Source organism: Pimephales promelas, chromosome 12, assembly GCF_988280905.1.
Source record: "Pimephales promelas chromosome 12, fPimPro1.hap1.1, whole genome shotgun sequence".
Classification (NCBI taxonomy): domain Eukaryota; kingdom Metazoa; phylum Chordata; class Actinopteri; order Cypriniformes; family Leuciscidae; genus Pimephales; species Pimephales promelas.
The window spans coordinates 29,783,924-29,796,036 of NC_142780.1; the positions used below are offsets into that span (position 1 = coordinate 29,783,924).

The 12,113-nt window shown below is 37.6% G+C and overlaps 1 protein-coding gene and 1 pseudogene across 2 annotated transcripts in view; both read right to left on the reverse strand.

The window, feature by feature from the left end:
* The window catches only part of kcnj21 (potassium inwardly rectifying channel subfamily J member 21), a 36,556-nt gene extending 25,706 nt beyond the window's left edge, over positions 1 to 10,850 (reverse strand). The window contains exons 1-2 of one of the 2 annotated variants that reach the window (XM_039650749.2): positions 10,555 to 10,850; positions 9,606 to 9,784 (exon numbers count right to left, since the gene is read on the reverse strand). The gene's annotated coding sequence lies outside the window, so the exon portion shown is untranslated. Of the gene's footprint in view, positions 1 to 9,605 lie in introns of both variants that reach the window. The other variant, XM_039650748.2, reaches the window with a different exon arrangement.
* LOC148977042 (uncharacterized) lies at positions 6,190 to 10,861 on the reverse strand (annotated as a pseudogene).
* Between the last annotated feature and the right edge of the window lie 1,252 nt (positions 10,862 to 12,113).

A 12,113-nucleotide genomic window follows, 5' to 3' on the forward strand; every position in this document is an offset into this window, starting at 1 on the left:
AAGTGGGACTAGAGGGGCTCCGTAGGTTTCAAACTACATGAGAGTGAGTAAATGATGACAGAGGTTTCATTTGTGGCTTAACCATCACTTTTGTGTATTAATGGCTTGTTAACTGTATTCAGTTACGCAAACAGTGTTTAGTTCGGTCTCTTGCAATCTTTACATTTCACATTTGATGTTCTAATTCTAACATGACTAAAAGAAAGGCTGCTTTCTTGTCAAAATACCTCATGCATTAATGATTCAAGTTGTTTTGCAAATGAAACACACTTTAGGCAGTAAAGTTAATGAAAGAGAACAAATCTTGTCAGCGCCATTGCTTTAGTACATGAGTATGTGTCTGCGCAGATTTCTTTAAAAATCCCTGCGACTGCTTTGGTGAAAAGGGCAGGCTGAGAAAAAGAGAGAAAACGAACAATACAAAGAAAGATTTGAAGGTCAAACAGAAATTTTCTTAAACAAATTTGTCTGATAGGTTTCAATGATCAGATTTCACACACTGTTCATATCATCACAGCCCCTCACTGAAATCAGGTCCCTGCACTGCATTAATTGAGCATCAAATGACAATAGGCTATAACAATGGCTCCATTATTGCAAAGCAACTTCAGCCCCTATATAGATCAAACAGGAAGAATGAGATTATTCATCTATATTACATTAGCTCCTCTCTCACTGGATCAGCCCAATCTCTCTTCCGTCTCTTCTTAATCATCCTTCTCCATCTGACTCAGTCATGTGACCTCTCTGATTTCCTGACATTTTCTCTTAAAAAGTCCCCTTACTATACAAATATACTTAAAAAAAGACTCTCTACCCTCATATCACTCAAAAGATGCACGGTGTTAGCGTATTCTCTAGAACACAAAAGGAATAAGCAGAATACATAAATCGTATCTACACATGTTGCATTTAATCTACCCTAAACAAATCGTATTATTACATGAAAAGACATTATGAAGACTCAAAGCAACCAAACCGGTCTATCCTGACAATGCAAAATGCTAAATTAATTTCACTAGTTTTACTTGACTGTTTACAGAGTCAATCAGATACATTTTATGTGTTGTAATCACTACGCTATCTCACGACCAATTCGTACGAATTCGACGAATGATCGAATTCGTACGACCTCACTCGTAGGAAATTCGTACGCTTTGTCTAAACCCACATGATGGGTAGGTTTAGGGGCGGGGTAAGGGGTAGGTCATCCGTACGAATTCATACACAATTTAGCCAAATCGTACTAATTTGTATGAGTGAGGTTGTATGAATTGTTACGAATTAGGCACTTTTTAATCATTCGTCGAATTCGTACGATTTGGTCGTGAGATCGGGTTGGTAATCAACATAAATAAATACATATATAAATGTTAATTAGTTTAAACTATTCTTTTTTATTATTAAAATCAAATTCACTCCAATTTTACTTGACTTGCAGTAGGCTATTCAATCATTTTAATTGCACAATTTTATTAGGGCTGTCAAACGATTAATCGCAATGAATCGCATCCAAAATAAAAGTTTGTGTTTACATAATATATGTGGGTGCACTGTGTATTATTATTGTATATATATAAATACAAACACATGCTTGTATATATTTAAGACATATTTTCATGTATATACTGTATATAGATTTATATATAATTTATATTATATATAAATATAAATATTTTACATATAAATAATATTTTTTTCATAAATATACATGCATGTGTGTGTATTTATATATGTACAAAATAATTATACACAGTGCACCCACATATATTATGTAAACACAAACTTTTATTTTGGATGCAATTAATCGCGATTAATCGGTTGACAGCCCTACTTTGTGTGAAGCACTTTGAATTTCCACTGTGCATATAAATAATCTTGCCTTGCCTTTAAAGTGTACTTTCTGTCAGGATATTGGAGGTCATGGAAATGAACGTTTCAGACATTAATGATTATGTCAGTCATATTTTATTTATGCATATGGAAGATGCTTTTATTCAAAGCAACTTGCATTGCATTCTATCAGTTCATGCATTTTATGGGACTAGAACCCATCACCGTTGCTAGTGCCATACACTACAGTTTGAGCAACAGGAAAGCATATAAAGTCATTCACATCTGCACAAAACAGGTGCATGTTTCCATGACATCCAGAGCTTTTGCTACTGAGATCACACACACACACACACACACACACACACACTCTGCTGTGGTCTGACTCACTTCAATGGTTCATCCTCAGAATATCAACACACTGGTATAGACATCTCTCATTCTCATTCTCTCTTGTCTTGCCCCTCAATTTCTAAACACAAAAGCGCTAAATGTTATTTTTTCAAAACCACGCCAACCCTGTCGAGTATAATGAGAACATCGGTACAAAATTGGCTTTACATTTACGCAAAGGAATAATTAAAAACTCTGACAGAACAAGGCACATAAAGGCTATAACAAGAGACTGCAGCCAATCTGTGCAAATCAAGATCTCATTTCAAAGACCAACATTTGCTCTTTCGAATTCAAAGACAAGCACACAGATCTGTCATTTTGTGGCATATAAAGAAAAAAATCAAACACTTTAAATCTTGGCAGTCACAGAGCATCCGAAAGTCTGATGCTGCCGAGTTCAGAGCCGTTGAGGATTCTGTGGATGTATTTCAGGTATTTTAAGCAGGGGTGACTGAAGCCACAGTATAAACAGCTCTAAACACCATCAGGACAGTGACTGAAGCCACTTGAGTCATTTTGCTATTGAATTTTGCTAAATTAGGCTTTTTCAGCCACACACACAGCAAAAATCATTCCTTGGATATCAATCTACACTCACCTAAAGGATTATTAGGAACACCTGTTGAATTTCTCATTAATGCAATTATCTAATCAACCTATCACATGGCAGTTGCTTCAATGCATTTAGGGGTGTGAAAATTAAGCTTTGCATCCCAGGAATAAATTATATATTAAAATATATTACATTAGAAAACAGTTGTTTTAAATTGTAATAATCTAAAGAAAAAAATAAGTTGAGTTGTATTAACAGTTGTGTGAAGAAATGCGTTGACACTTCACATGTTAAGAGATTATTTGATCTTAAGCAAACCAATTCTCACAAGTCATTTTCATTTCATTTAACCAATTCCGTCTGACCTCAAGGGCATTGGCGACCCTCCATCCAAACAATTTTCATTTGGGTCAATCAATGTGTAAAGAGGCAATTAAGGGGACAACAAGCCAGACTGATACCGATAGAGACAGGAAACAACACACAGCAGGAAGATACGACGGATGCTGATTTAGCATTTATTTCTAAGATAACAGAGACGTTTTTAATGAAAGCAGTGAAAATCGAAAGCATTCTGGCGGCATCAACTCTGCAGATGTTAAGTGACAATGTGCTGGGAATGTAACCGTAGATTGATTATATGTAATATGTCAAATCAGTTGAGGAAAAATACTACTAAATTCAATTTCTCTTCCTGTCATTCAGATTTGAATTCAACGTCCTATGTCATGTCATGGACAATTCAATTTATATCCACTCAAACTGAAAGAGAGCAAGTTCTCAATTTCCGAATTATCACTTTAAATTAGAATGCATGTTTTATTTTCAAAAAACATTTTTCATAATTTTGAAATCACACTATTTCATATATTTATATAAATATATCAATATTTTCTAACATATTATTATACAAACATAATATATTATATTATATAAAAAATATAATATACAAGTATAAAATTAGAAATATACATTTATATGTATTCATTTGGCCTGCTTTATTCAAATCGTCTTACAAATGAGCTTGAAACATCACAAGCAACAGATGAATTTACATGAATTAGAATAATTTACATGAATTTATAGTAATTTTATTTTTAAATTTACAGTTAACAAAATGAAAAGCTTTTTACTGCAGCTTTTATACATTATTTTAAGTTCTCAAATTCAGAATTTTGCACTATCCTTCTGGTCAGAATACTTAATATAAAAAATAAATAAACAGAATAAACATTAGGTAGCAAACTAATGTGGATAATTCTTATGCATCCAGTGAGAAAGTTCATATACTTTACATAATCCACTGGAAACAGAAAATAAGCGTACAAAGCTTGCAAATACAAAATTCGGTATGTCAGTTAACCATTAATATTACATATTTACGTCACTTTTAATTACTTATGAATAATCAGAGATGTATGAACAAGTCAAATCTCCCGTTTGCATGAATTAATTTTAAGTATGAATGTCAAACCCAACAGATTCTCCAAGACACACTAATGAACCCCTCTTTCTATTACAGCCTTGAGGAGAGAGAGAGAGAGAGAGAGAGAGAGAGAGAGACAGACCAAATGTTACTGAAATAAACATATTCAATGCAAGCTACATTAATGTGAGCAAAGGAAGCGGACAATCCATTATTTTGCTGAAAGCAGAAAAAAATGACATTGCCAATATGTAAAGTATTAGCAGCAGCGGAGCTAAAATCACACTAAAACCAGTCTGGGTCTCGGCATCCGAGTCTGTGTGAAATTTAAATTTTCCTCACATCCCGTCGCCCGCCTCTTGACCTCCTCAATGGTCTCACGGGGTTGCGTGACCAGCAAGCTGCAAGCATATCAGCCGTTTTTTAATGCCAGGCACATCTCAGAAACAAGAGGGAGCATCGGTTAACTGGAAATGCCATTGCCCAGTGATTGTGGCTGCAATTACATAGCGGAGATATCTGCAATTTATTCCTGTCATCTCCAAATGTTAAATCATGCAAATGCTGGCCACAGACCTACAACTGAACAAGATGAGAAGTGTCTATGTGTGGAGCGTAAGGCTAATTGCAGCATCTCTGATTCTCATTCTGTTTGTTTGACCCAGAACAACAGGGAACACAGGGCTGAAATTAAAGACCCGGTGCTGAGATTCGCTTAGCACTGATTGATTTCCAAAAGGATTCAGAATATCCTTTCAAAATAGTACTACCATCACCTGCAAAAACATTTACTGCAAGAAACCGGCAGCTGCTGTTGCCAGAAATTGAAAAAACAGTGACGTCCGGTCCAAATTAAATGTTAAACTGCCTGTTGCACTAATGGCTCAGCCCACTGCTCACCCCTACCTTTCGAAAAAGCTACGGTTGCTAAAACGGGACAAACATATCATCGTCTGAGACAGCAGAGAATAGCCAGAGTAAGCCAAGCCAAGTTTAGCTGGCTAACATGAGCCGTTACTGTGTCTGAGTTAAAGCGTAAAGCATTATACTCGACGCATCTACGAGCGCAAAGGTGCGAATGTGACATGATTGTAACAGCGCGCGCGCCTCTGCATCCCCTAGACACCATTTACTACACACAAATTAATAAATAATCATGTATAAAAACATTTGATCGACTTAAAACGCTTCCAAGATCAACTTGTCGACCGCGATCGACAGGTTGGTGACTCCTGTAACGTTACTGTTTTACGGCCAATCGTACTAATCAGCTGATTGTCAAAGCCATAACACAGTGAGGGAAAGATAAACAGTCAAACTACATGTTTTACACCACTCACAAGGGAAAAGTCACTACTCACGGTGTCTATGGCTAGCTTCTAGCTTTCTGCGGCTTCTCTTTCAAGGTATGAACGAAACACGCTCTGTAGCGATGTTTTTTCATTATGGTTCATTGAGTAAGGTCTTCATACACCACTAAACACATAGTTATGGATCTTATATTGCATTTCTGTCAATAGATCCTCAGAAATATTACACATTGCACCTTTAAATCATTAGACTTCATTAGTATACATATTAACGTAAACATAAAACACTCTAATTTACATAAATGAAATAAGAGACATTTTACAATTTAGATCCAAAATTAAAAAGGTGATTTGTTAGAAATGGTTTACTTTTTTACTGTTTTCACTGGAAACTATTAGATTTACATTTTTTACTCACAAGAACTATTTTAAAAATATTACTGTAAAGTACATTTTTTTAAATATAATATTAAATATACATTATCACTGTATATATATATATATATATATATATATATATATATATATATATATATATTATAATATTTCAAATATATAATAAATATTGAACTAAATGTTAAAAAATATATCATTTATTTACATATATTCACTTGGCAGATTCTTTTATCCGAAGTGACTTACAAATTAGGAACATCACAAGCAATTTTATACAATTTACAGTAAAGTTCCATGTATCTGGTTAAATTGAATATTACATTTTATCATTTAAACTCATCAAATTAATAGATTTTTGATAGCATTTTTTCTATGAGCCATGAGCGAAGTAAAGCAACAATGGTTTACCAACTGATGCAATAGCATATGGCAAAAAGCACACCTGTTCCTTGAGCATTATTAGTTGAATTCCCTGTTTTGACCAAGGCCAGACCAACAGAGAACTGCAAGTAAAACGACAGGATTGTTAGCAGTGAGCCTTTGGGAGTTTCTTCCCCTGAAACACTGACCAGCTCTCGTCCTTCACCTGCACATGCCATTCTGACATCAATGTGCATTTCCAATCCTAATCTGAACAGTTTTAGATCTTAAAAAGAGATATACTAGTCAAATAAAGTAGAGCTTCAAGACTAATATATGGTTGCTTTTAACCTTATTCTTCCACAGATGTGTGGGGAGTCATATGTGAGCTTTCACTGTGTAAATGCTGAATCGGGTAGTTACACTCTAAATCTCAAAGGACGCTGAGTCTACTTTTATTGCAGAGGACACATTTCAAGCATTAAGAGTTCTGCAAGGCGGCTTAAATCCTTTCTGGCTCAAAGGGAAAATCTTTTTCCCCCTGGATTTGATTAAATTTTGTATTTGAGGTTGGGATTTATTTCAAAGAGCCTGTAATGTAAGGTGGCATGAGAATAAACTCAAACAAATGTGTATGTAAATGTTGTTATTATTATGTAAAACTGAAACTGTAAATAAAGGTTTTTGTTAGTTGAAATAAAGATGACAAAATGAAATTAGATAAACTTATAAAAACTTGGTAACTTAAATAAAATGAGTTGAATTATACTGATGCAGTATAATTAGTAAAACTGTGGGTGGATTGGTCGATGGATGGATGGGTGGGTGGATTAGGGTGGATGGATGGATGGATGGATGGGTGGGTGGATGGATGGTTGGGTGGATGGATGGATGGATGGATGGATGGATGGATGGGTGGGTGGATGGTTGGTTGGGTGGGTGGATGGATGGGTGGGTTAGGGTGGATGGATGGGTGGGTGGATGGATGGATGGATGGATGGATGGATGGATGGATGGATGGATGGATGGATGGATGGATGGGTGGGTGGGTGGATGGATGGTTGGGTGGATGGATGGGTGGGTTAGGGTGGATGGATGGGTGGGTGGGTGGATGGATGGATGGATGGATGGATGGATGGATGGATGGGTGGGTGGGTGGATGGATGGATGGATGGATGGGTGGGTGGATGGGTGGGTTAGGGTGGATGGATGGGTGGGTGGATGGATGGATGGATGGATGGGTGGGTGGGTGAATGGATGGATGGATGGATGGATGGATGGATGGGTGGATGGATGGGTGGGTGGATGGATGGATGGGTGGGTGGGTGGATGGATGGGTGGATTTTAGGGTGGATGGATGGACGGATGGATCGGTGGGTGGGATTATAGATTTTAGGGTGGATGGATGGATGGATGGATGGGTGGGTGGGTCGGTGGATTTTAGGATGAATGGATGGATGGGTGGATTTTAGGATGGATGGATGGTGGATGGGTGGATGGATTGGTAGATTTTAGGGTGGATGGATAGATGGTTGGGTGGATTTGTGGATTTTAGGGTGGATGGATGGATGGGTGGGTGAGTGGGTGTGTTAGGGTGGATGGGTGGATTTTAGGGTGGGTGGGTGGGTGGATTTTAGGGTGGATGGATGGATGGGTGGGTGGATGGGTGGATTTTAGGGTGGATGGATGGATGGGTGGGTGGATGGGTGGGTTAGGGTGGGTGGATGGATGGATGGGTGGGTGGTTGTATGGATGGATGGGTGGCTGGATGGATGGGTGGTTGTATGGATGGATGGGTGGCTGGGTGGCTGTATGGGTAGATGGATGGTTGTATGGATGGATGGGTGGCTGGGTGGGTGGATGGGTGGCTGGGTGGTTGTATGGATAGATGGCTGGCTAGGTGGGTGGTTGTATAGATGGATGGGTGGATTAGTGGATGGATAACAACCTCCTAGAGTTCCCTACAGTTGAGGATACAGGACTGTGCAACAGCAACACACTCAGTAACATGGAGCAGACCTGATGTGAGGAATCTGATCAGATCTTCACATCGGATAACACAGTACTAGTGTCTCGCCTTGCTGCACTGCAAACCCTTCCGGCAGAGATCAGTGATTGCATGGCTATCTGTGTTGCTCTCTGTAAACATGTGTCTCTCCCTGCAGTGTATGTGTTGTGTGTGTGTGGTGGAAACAGGTCAGCGTGTTTTGCCAGAAATTGTTTGCAGTGATTGCGATGGACACTCTCAGATTTGTGTGAAAATGTGTGTCGGATAAACTATATGCACTTAATCTATGCATTCATTGAGTGATCTGGTTACAGTGTTCATAAATCAATCCTTCTCAGCACAAACTATCCAGATGAAACTTATTTCTAAAAAAATTTCCACATTTGACAGACAGATGACGGACGGATGAATGAATGATAGATAGATAGATTGCTTTAATTTCTGTGGTTTACTCAGCAATCAATCCAACTTGCTGGCTCGGTCAATGCTGAAATGTCACTCAAAATCTCTTTCCAGTTCACACATTATTTGGCTGAATGTGTATAGGATGTGCCAGTCCTCCCTTCTAACCACCAGAGACGTGACAGTGACGGGAAGCATTTAATAACAGGGAAATGAATCAGGTTTCAGCACTTTTTTCACGTCACAAACGCTGAATCTCAATCATTATAAATCTGTAAGCTGTAGGGGGGCTTAACTCCTTAATACAGTGAAACTTGCATGTTGCCATTGTCTAGCAGTTAGCTTCACCGCTCTAAATTATACAGTAGGTCAAAAGTTTGAAATAATTTATTTAATATACAGTATATTCCTTAGGGCTTTCAAACGATTAATCGCATCCAAAATAAAAGTTTGTGTTTACATAATATATATGGGTGCACTGTGTATAATTATATATATATATATATATATATATATATAAATACACACACACGCATGTATATTTAAGAAAAAAAATATTACTTATATATAAAATATTTATATTTATATATAATATAAATTATATATAAATCTATACACAGTATATACATGAAAATATTTCTTAAATATATACCAGCATGTGTGTGTATTTATATATATAAAATAATTATACACACACAGTGCACCCACATATATTATGTAAACACAAACTTTTATTTTGGATGCGATTAATCGTGATTAATCGTTTGACAGCCCTAATATATATATATATATATATATATATATATAATATGTCTCTTCGCAAGATATAATAAACATTTGCAATATAAAAATAAAATAAAGAATAAAAGTGGATAACATCTCAAGTCTTGATTTCCTCCCAAAATAAAGCAGAATTTGTACCTGCATGGCCTCAGTTGGAAAGGGTCACTGCATCATCTCCAGGAATGACTCTAATGCTGCAGTCTTGACTTGAGTTTGCAGGACGACAGGTGATGAGTGACAGCACTTTAATTGGGCCAAGCACAACCTCTTCCTCACCTCCACACAATTCACTCCACCACTCCAATTAACATCCACGTCTATCAGTCACAATTCAGACAGGAGATGAGAACGGAAGGGGAAAATATAGCAAATTATTACAGACCAATCAGTTTTAGGGATTGAAAAATTCAGTCCCTGCCAGAAATCAGTCCCCGATGATCATGTATTCATAATGGAAGATGTCCCAAAGCCTATGAGCTCCATTAATATTTTAGCTAGCCTGCCGCACAAGAGCGTAGGCAAGAAAGAACGAGATTTATCCACTGTCATAAACTGATCTGAAGCGCAACCCCCACTCCGCAAAACAGTATAACTTTTTGATTAATTAAACTCCTGTGGATTACGAGACAGACTATGCTGCCAACCGAAGTGTGGGGTTTAATGTCCTCCGCAGCTTTGCAGATAATTGCGTTCGCAGGCAATAAGTCTTTATTAATATGTTGGGAAACATGGAACAAAACACTGGGAGACTAGGATACGGGTCCACTTTTGCAGGAGAGCAGCAGTTCACGAACGACTGCAGACCCGAAGGCTTTCCCTTGAATTCACCGTGCTGATCGAAACGTTTAAAACCAGGGCCTCAATACCACATGATAACTAAAGCTCCTCCTGAGACCCCATCGTGCTGAATGAATTTCAAACAGGCATAAAGACGCCTCCTGCTTTAATTACGGAACAATTTGGAGGCCTTTTAGCGTCGACGGCAGTAAATGAAGCTTTTTTTCTGCTCTGTGCAATCAAGTCTGCTGTCATTTCTCCTTTATATTTTTCATCATCTTCTTCTAATGAGGCATCGGGGGAGGATTACCTCGTGTCTCTGTCTGTCCGCCTCATTGGTCGACTGCACTCCAGCTGACCAGAGGTCACACAAGATGCTTCATTCTGGTGAAAAGGAAGAGGACATCGTGAAAAGCAATAGGGGACCGCAGAGACTGCTGATGGACAGTTCAGGCTCCAGGGGAAGTCCCTCATGTGTAATGAACCTACAATGGCACAATAACAGTTGGCAGATTAAATGACTGTGTATCATGAGAGGAGAAGGACAGCTTAAACGAAAGCAACACCTTGAGAGTATTATCATGAAATATTGTCATACAGGGGGACACAGCCCGCATTGTAAAAAAAAAATGTATGTAGAAGTTTTCTATCTTAATTGTGGGCTCATTGACTTCTGTTTTCCAATTAAAATGAACAAACAGACAGGATGGGATGTTTCATTTACATAGTCCCTGGTCCTAAAATAATTCACTTGGTAATAATAACTAATGAACTATTATTATTATTATTTTGGTTTGCATACTATTCTTAAGTTTCTGGAACACAGATAATGAAGCCAGTCAAGCTAAAAAGCATACAGTTAATGCATGCTTTAAGGCCCCCTGAAATCAAAATGTAAGATTTTTAACTTTTAGTATGAATATGTTAGCCTTAAGGTTATGAATAAGCTGGTGTGTTCCCAAACAATGACAAAAAAAATCTAATGATACAAGCATTCAAAACATAGTCTCTCACTTCTGATAAAATGGATCACGGATTTGTATGACAACATTAAATGCTGAGCTCATAGTAATCAATCCTGGAAAAGAGCTTGTCGATGGGTTATAAACAAGCAACAGTTTAGAGGCTGGGAGGCTGATGTCTATTTGTTTGGTAATGAAAAATGATTTTCTCTCTCTAAACACATGGGGGGGGGGTCATTTTATTATCTTTGTACATAGATAACACATTATTATGAAGGTAAATTATCTCTGTTTATCAAACACTCTTTGGTGCAGCGATGACAATAAATCATATACACAGTAGATGAGGGGAGAAGTGTCAATGAATAGCTCACAAACAATTAGTCAGGTTCAGGCAGATGGAGGAGAAGGAGGATGAGGAGGATTCATTGAATTCAAATGCAGCGTTTAATAACAATTCAACAGGTAATACATACGCTAACTCAAACGAGACCAACTCTGAATGAGGGTGAGTGTTGTAGTCGAGACCACCTCACTCGAGCCCAAATCTAGACCGAGACCAGAGAGAGTCGAGTCCGAGTCAAGACCGAGTCCATAGAGAGTCGAGTTCGAGTCGAGTCCGAGACCAGAGACGGTCGAGTCCAAGTTGAGACCGAGACCAGTGAGGGTTGATTACCTAATTTACTTTTATTTACTTAGAGAAATCCTTTTTTTTTTTTTTTTTTACTGAATTTACTTAGAGTTTAAAAAATATGATCAGTTTAGGGTAAAAAGGCCACATAGTAGGTGGTGTTAAAAGCAATTTTATTACAATTTGTCATGCGCAGTTGCGCACTAGAAAATCACCAATCACTGGGCGTGTCAATCAATTTAAAGAAATATTTCATTAACATAGATTAATAATCAT